This window comes from Pteropus vampyrus, unplaced genomic scaffold (genome assembly GCF_000151845.1).
Source record: "Pteropus vampyrus isolate Shadow unplaced genomic scaffold, Pvam_2.0 Scaffold25, whole genome shotgun sequence".
NCBI classification, from domain to species: Eukaryota; Metazoa; Chordata; class Mammalia; order Chiroptera; family Pteropodidae; genus Pteropus; species Pteropus vampyrus.
The window spans coordinates 1,330,077-1,337,832 of NW_011888806.1; the positions used below are offsets into that span (position 1 = coordinate 1,330,077).

General features: G+C 35.1%; 1 long non-coding RNA gene across 1 annotated transcript; it reads left to right on the forward strand.

Moving 5' to 3' along the window:
- The first annotated feature begins 3,139 nt into the window (after positions 1-3,139).
- On the forward strand, positions 3,140-7,241 carry LOC111737266. The gene is made up of 3 exons (XR_002779405.1): positions 3,140-3,172; positions 5,730-5,838; positions 7,204-7,241. It is a non-coding gene; the product is annotated as an uncharacterized LOC111737266 (long non-coding RNA).
- The last annotated feature ends 515 nt before the right edge of the window (positions 7,242-7,756 follow it).

Genomic DNA, 7,756 nt, shown 5'->3' on the forward strand with positions numbered 1-7,756 from the left:
TTAATTTTTACTGATTAAAATCTAGCATTGTATCTAACAAAAAAATTGCTGAATAAATGTCTATGAAATAAATAAGGAGCAACCACCCTGGCAGGAAATGTATAAGATTTTGTTTCCCTAGTGCTATAGGTGGAATTGTGTCCCCCCACACTCCCAAATAATATGTTGATGTTTTGGCTCCCAGTCCCTCAAATTGTGACCTTATGATGAAATAGGGTTGTTACAAATATAACTAGTTAAAGCGAGATTATGCTGGACTAAAGTGGGCCCTTAATCCAATATGACTAACATCCTTATAAGAAGAAGAAAGACAGACACAGAAGGAAGGTGACCATGAAGACAGAGGCAAAGACTAAAGTTATGCTGCTGTAAGCCAAGGAAACGTGGGGCTACCACAAGCTGCAGGAGAAGGAAAGATTCTTCCCTAGAAGCTGTGGTGGGATCACAGAATCATCAACAACTTGATTTGAACTAGTAACCCCCAGAACTGTGAGAGAATAAATTTCTGTTGTTTTTAAGCCACCCATTTTATGGTTTTTAGGGTAGTGCTAGGAAACTAATACACCTAGTATGTTTAAATTATATTTTTGTTAGTCAGGGTTATCTCTAAAATGGAATTGGTTTAGGCAAGAGAATAAAAGTAAATGGGATATTTAAGCATTGCTTCTGCTTTGTAAGGTACCATATAACCTTGTCTCCCAACATGGCATCCACCTGAAATGTAAGCTCCTTGAAGGGAACAAACAAATAAATGAACATGTGTTTACAAGTTACTCAGTAGTAGTAATTTATGGAATGTAATGCCCTTTGTTTCCAAATATGTCAAAATTAGGAGCAAACTGCCTTTAGAATCATAAAAAAAAAGTGGTGATGCTCTTGGAATCTATAGTGACTGGAGGAAATAAAAGATAATAAATTCATCTATTCATCTATTTCAGGGATATAATGGTGAAGAATACAATGAAGGCCTCTTCTCCTGGAAATTACCTTCTATTGAAGTAGGGCAGAAAAAACAAAATATAGGACACATTGCTGAAGGGAAAAAATAAAATAGGAGAAGAAGATGAAGAATATTGGCGTTGGGTTGTTCTTTTAGTTGGGGTTGTCAGATGATGTGTCTTTCATAATGTAGCATTTAAATGGAATAAAGGAATGAGCTATATACATGGATCTGTATGGCTATATATGTGTACATATATGTATACATCGGATTTATACATATTTACGTACATGCGTATATATGTATAATATGTCTAATCTGTGAGTGATTAGTTGAAGGAAACACCTAATAAGGTAGAAATGTATTGTTGGAATAACAAAGGAGCCAACATTGCCTATCTAATAAGAGAGAGGAGAAATATATGACATGATATTAGAGAGGTGATTAAAGACTAGATCACGTAGGCTACGAAGGCCATTGTGAAAGTTTTTCTTTTTTTCTGAGTTAGCCTGTGGATAGGTTGTAAGCAAGGAAATAATATGATATGATGTAGGATTTCAAGTGTCCTTCTGGCTGCTAATTGGGGAATTTACCATGGGATGAGCAAAGGTAGAAGTCAACACACTAGTTAGATGGAGATTGCGGTAATCTATTTGAAAGGTCATAGTGACTTAAACTAGTGTCAGAAGTATTGAGAATCTGAATGTGTTCTGAAAATGAAATACAAGATTAGCAGATGGAATATGCAGCTAGACCTGAACTGAATTTTTTCAGACAAGCAAACATTGTGGTGGAGAGGAGAGGTGAAAGCGGGATTGAAAAGGACAGCATTCCACACTCGTAGATGTGGAGGCTTAAGGAAAGAGTACATGCACGAGGAACTGGAAATCCTTTGGAGGAGGAGAAGAAAAGCAAACAATAAAGATTTCTGAGCTCAGTAGGACCCGGCTTCTGCCAGATCTGTTGATGTGTTGTAAAGGTTGGAGTTTATCCTTAAGGTAGCGAGGAGTCCTTGAGGGATTTTTGAGGAGTGAGGCAGTATCATATTCATGTTTTAGGATGGTAAAGCTGACAGTAGAATTGAGAATGGGCTGGAGAGAAGACAAGGTCTGAGATTAGAGACCAGGTTGGAGATTTTAAACTATCTCATCTGAGAGATAATAGCAACAATGACACTGGGAACGGAGAGGAATGAATAGATAAGAGATATATAATGAATAGAAGTGGCAAGAAAGGAAGTGAGGGAGAGGAGAAAGCAAGGATAACTTCGAATTTTCTGATTTGGGTAACTGCGGTGGGCTGTGATTAGGCTTGTCCATAATTATCTCCTAAGAGGCCATAAATGAAACATTCCTAGGACCTGCTATCAGAGGCATAGATTAAAGAAGATGGCTCACATTCTGGCACAGCAGGAATGTCAAGGCCAGAAAGCCTAGGTGGTTCAGTAGCCTTATATGTTAATGTGTTTCAGAACCCTGAAAGTTCAGAGTTCTCTTTTCTCTAAACCGCAAGATGTCTCTTTCTCTGTGGGTGGTCAAAAAGACCATATTTGAGCACCCTTCCTCACAAGAAAAGAGAAGAAAGAAGGAACTATGTCTATCATGTCTACCAAGTATCCTTTGCATGTCCTATGTGGCTTCATGAATAAACCAGATAAAAATACAAACCGACACATGTCATCACTGTCTCTAAGCTTTCAACCATTACTAAACCAGCTCATGGGTGATGATGGTGCCATTAATCAGGCTTGTGGATAAAATATATGTATATATATATTAAATATATTATTTTAAAAATATATAAAATATATGTTATAGATAAAATATATATAATATATAATATAATAATATATATAATATAAAAATATATAATTATATATAATATATAATGATTTTTTTAAGGAGTGAGTAGGAAGAACAGAAAGTCCAAGAAGAGAGTTCTTGGGTCTGTAATTCACATTTAAAACTTACGTCTGCAGCCCCAACTGAAGCCTGTCTTCAACCATAGATATCAATGCCATTACAGATCTTAAGAGATGCCAGGAAGAGGTCAAAATAAGGAGAGCAAAGAGTCAAGGATTGATTTTAGGAAACATCAAAATGCAAGTTATTAATGCAGAAAGAAGAGAAGACTAAGATGGAAGTGCCACCAAGATATTAAAAATGGGAGAGAGTGGAACTCGGAATCCAGGAGAGAAGGAATAGTTACAGAGTTGCAGAGAGGCCAACTGAGGTAAAGAATGAAAACTTCCCACGAGATTTAGTAACTGGGAGTTGCAGTTACTTTAATCACTGTGCTAGTGAAGTACAGAAGTCAGATTTCAATGAGCTAATTAAATGGTAGGTGAAGCATTAGAGACAGTGAATGTTTAACACTCTATCTTTTATAGGCTTTTAGAGGAAAGGGAGATCAGATGCTGGCTAGAAGAGAATGTAAAATCAAAGGAGATTTGTTATGCTAAAAGATAAACTGAGGCATATTAAACATTTTAAGAGTTTATTTGCGCAAAAATCGATTTGGGCAGCATTCAATCTAGCAGATAGAAAGGAGCTTCAAGGAGCTGTACAAAATAGATAGAAGGGAGTGGGAACAAGGAAGTTATACTAGTAATAGAGTGGGTTGGTTATTGCAAGGTTACGTTCCTCCACCAGGCAGTTTCCTCCGCTCTCTGATTAGTGCTGATAAGGTGATTCCTGACTGATCACTTTAAGATTCCATTTGTAGGAGGGCCAAAACTGTTACTAAAGCTTGGTTTGGTGACATGGGACTTAGCATAAGTGACTTCATATTAGGCCTGTTGTCATCATTTTTAACAATTGTAAGTGGGAGAGACTGCAGAATGTGTGTTGAGAAGAGAAGCAAATCTTGAGCAAGTTATAAGAGACTTAGTTTGAATATACTACAAATAAGATAAGCTATAGAGCAATGTAATAGAGAAAGCAGATGTTTCCATTATTCTAACATTTAGATTTCACCTAGTGAGTTTGCTGGAAGAATATTTGCACCTACTGTTAAAGTCGTTTTTAGGAGAGTAGTTTTATGAAATGGTTTATGTAAACCAAGTCTAAACTACTAGAAATCGAAGCATAGAAGGAACTAACTAAAATTATCCCTTCATCCTCACAAATGCTGAGAAGTAAAAGTGAGAAAATGATAATATGGCACACAGTGCATGCTCAATTAATCTTGTTCTCTTCTTTTCTGAAAATTCTGAAAAATATGTAAGAATATGAGACCTCCCAAATGTGTCAAAATTAGAGAGCTCTAAGAAAACTGGTCTCAAAAAGGACACTGTAGGAACTGGGCAAAGAATTCTTAACAAAGGAAAATCAGTAATTCAAAGGTCTCTCCCTGCCCTTAATAAAGGAAGGAGCTTGAGGAAATCCATGGCACAATGGCACAGGATTCAGACACCTTATCAAGAGTCTGTGAAAGGCTATACTTTTTAGTTCTCTTCGAAGAGGTTCTATAAATGCTAGACTCGTAAAAGAAAAAGAAGTGCTAGAAATATAGTAATTTCTGAGACAAATAGAGCAGACCAACTCTGTAACTCTGTCTTGATTTTTAACAATTATAGGTCGTTCCTATTTCTTATTCCTATTTCAAGGCAAATGCTACAAATATGGGCCCAATTCAGTCAACTATGAATTCCTATGATCATGTATGTTTTTTTTTAAATATGCCTTTTTTTTGGTTATCTTTACTTCTTGTGCTTTCATTTTTTTCACTTTACACTTTTTCACAGAGCTTTGAAGAATGAGCCTTTGTTGAAAAGAATCTAGATTTCAAATAATATGTCTCTATCCTCCTTCAGTTCAGTATTACTTTCTTTTCTTCAGCTGTCCTCTCCCAGTCCCTCTGGACGACTTGCATCATTTTAGTCAGTGAGTCTTGCCCTTTTCACCTTTCAGGCCATCATTAGTTATTTCAAAGATTTTACAGAAGAATGATAAAGGAAACTGTTATTTGTAGGACTTGGGGCTCTGTATTATTTTCTTGGCCTTGGCAAATACCCATTGGTAATGAAGACTTCAAAAGGCCTTCATTAAGGCCTCAGAAAGGAACAGAAGAAAGTTAATTGCCTAGAGCCAAAAATCATATTTCCCCTTTGACAACCCAGGGCTGCACTTTAAAGGCAATCAAATGGAGTGCTGTTTGGCAAATAGTCAGCCTTTCTTGCAATGCTGAGTGTAATTAGATGCTCTCCTGTCTGTCATTAAAAAAAGAATTGTTTGTAAATGGTTAACATTTGAGTACTGCACTGTCTTCAACCTTTATCATAATTATATTTCCGATATTGACTGAAATATTCTAAACTGAGAAATAGGAGCTTATTGCAAAGCTAATTGCTTGATAATGAATTATTGCTGCTCTTAAAAAAACTTGCACTATCTATTTATTTATTTAGCCTTCATTTTCTTTCTGGTTTTGACATTTGCAATTCAAATATACTCAGAAGAAGTCTTCTGTGAAAAGAATCATCCATCCCTGATAGTGGCTAATTTTCTTCCTTATTGGGGCTGTGAACCATTCAAAGAAAAAAAAGAAAAAAAACAAAAAAAAACCCCAAAACACTCACTAACTCTTAACCCTGTCCAAAATGCACTGGTTTGAAAGAAATCTAGATGTCATAGTGTTGTCAGTGCTCCTTGGTGAGAGGTAATGATGAGTAAAGCATTTTTGATGTTTAGAGGATGCTTTGAGACTGTGATGTCATCAGCGTTTCCCGTGCTTGATAGCAATTTATTTCATTATATTGTTATCTATATAATGCACTATTTTTATTTAGTCACTAATCATCCTGCATAAGACTAGAAAGTCCAGAAAAATAGGACACAAGAATCAGGCTCCTGACCTAATGATGACACTGATTTAGACTCTTCTGCATCTTTCAAAAGGTAAGTGTTCAAATTGCCACTTGTGCCTATTTCATGATGAGACATTACTGTGCCTATTTCTTCAGTACTATTTCAGTATTTTCATTTTCAGTATTGGATACATGAGAAGAAGTTTTTTGCTCAGAATTCTGAACAAAATAATATAGATATGTTCCTGGTTATAAAATTTAGAAGATGTTGTTTTTAAGTAGTAATTATCATAGCTAAAACTAAATATTTCAAGGGCAGATATCAAATCTATTACAGAGATATTAGCAGAACCCAAATGTTTATTTCTGCATTGTCTGTCTAATAAAACTTTTATTTAATAATAAATAAATAATAAGCTATAAACAATAACTTAGACAGTTATTTAGAGGTTACTACATGCTAGAGACAGGGCTAGCTCTGTTTATGTATTTTCCATTTAATTTTCACAATAACCCCATGAAATAGATATTTTTTTTCCCTTTTATAAATAAAGAAACTGAGACTTGGAGAAATTATTTGCCTGGACCTATACTAGTAAATGGCAGAGCCAGAAATCTGAACTATGTTTACTTCCAAAGTTACATTCTTTCAAGTAGACAATTATCTAATTCTCTAAATATTCTATGCTATTATTTTCAACTCTTTAGAAAATAACATTATAAACACTATAGAAATACAACATTGGAGGCTCTTGATGAACTAAATACAAGAAATAAGTAAGGTACCTTCTTTGTTAACAAAATTAATTTTAACTGCATTATCTATATATAATATGTGGATCCTGAAATTATAGAGAAAGTCTAGAGTTGGAACCCGCAAACCATTGCCCCTAGCTGATGTCTATGTTTGTATATAAAGTTTGTTGAAACTAGCCATCCCCATCATTTATACATTGTCTATGTCTGATTTCATGATAAAACTACATGGAGCTCCAGAATGTACCACTGTGGCATAAGGATTATTTTATGCTGAAGACATTTGACAGTCAAGAAATACAAGAAAGGCTTTATCTGAACTCCCCTTATCTGCCTAAAGCAAAGGCTCCCCAAAGAATTCAACTGTAATAAATACCATCCCCGGAATTTCACAGCCAGCAAAGACTATCAACAGCGATGAGAAGTCAGCATTGTGATAAGGAATCGCCTAAACATAAATTGTCACAAAACTATCATATCTCTCATCTACTCTCCTAAAGACCCATTTATCTTTTCTAAAAGGAAATCATTTTCCCATAAGTGTCTTTTCTCCTCCACCTAGTTCCCTATTAAGATGGTATATAAGCTCTAAATTCTAACTCTGTTTTGGCCATGTTTTCTGTGAGCTGTCTTGTAAACATACATGAGTAAAATTTGTCTTTTCTCTTGCTGATCTGTCTTTTGTCAGCTTAATTTACAGAGCCCCAAGTAAAGAACCTAAGAGGGTTGAGAATTTTTTCTTCTTCAACAAAAGCAATGTCAATTAGATGCAACAGAGACCCTGTAGCCTACAAAGCCTAGGATATTGGCTATCTAGCATTTAAGAAAAAGTTTACTGATCCCTTGAAAGGCTGAAAGATTATTCAGAAAGCGGATATAGATTTCACTACCTTTTAGCCCACTTCACATGAATATGAAGTTTACATGAAAGAGAACAACCACATTGTCTGTTTGTAAATTATCACATAGATGATGAAGAAAATATATCAGCTCGTTTATTGCCATTTTGGCCATGTGGTCCTCAGCAATGAGAACCTTCTTCTTGTCTTAAAGAAAGTAACTGTAACATCATTGTAAAATTTCTTTCTTGTTATATGTGCCTAATTTAAGTTCCAATTAGATATATAGAGTGTAGTGTATATGCGATACAATAAATATCCTGGAAATAACCTGGAAAATCATCATTATTTAATTTCTACTTTTAAATGTTTACCATTTGACTTTTTAATAATTAGCTATGTATGATTCCTCTT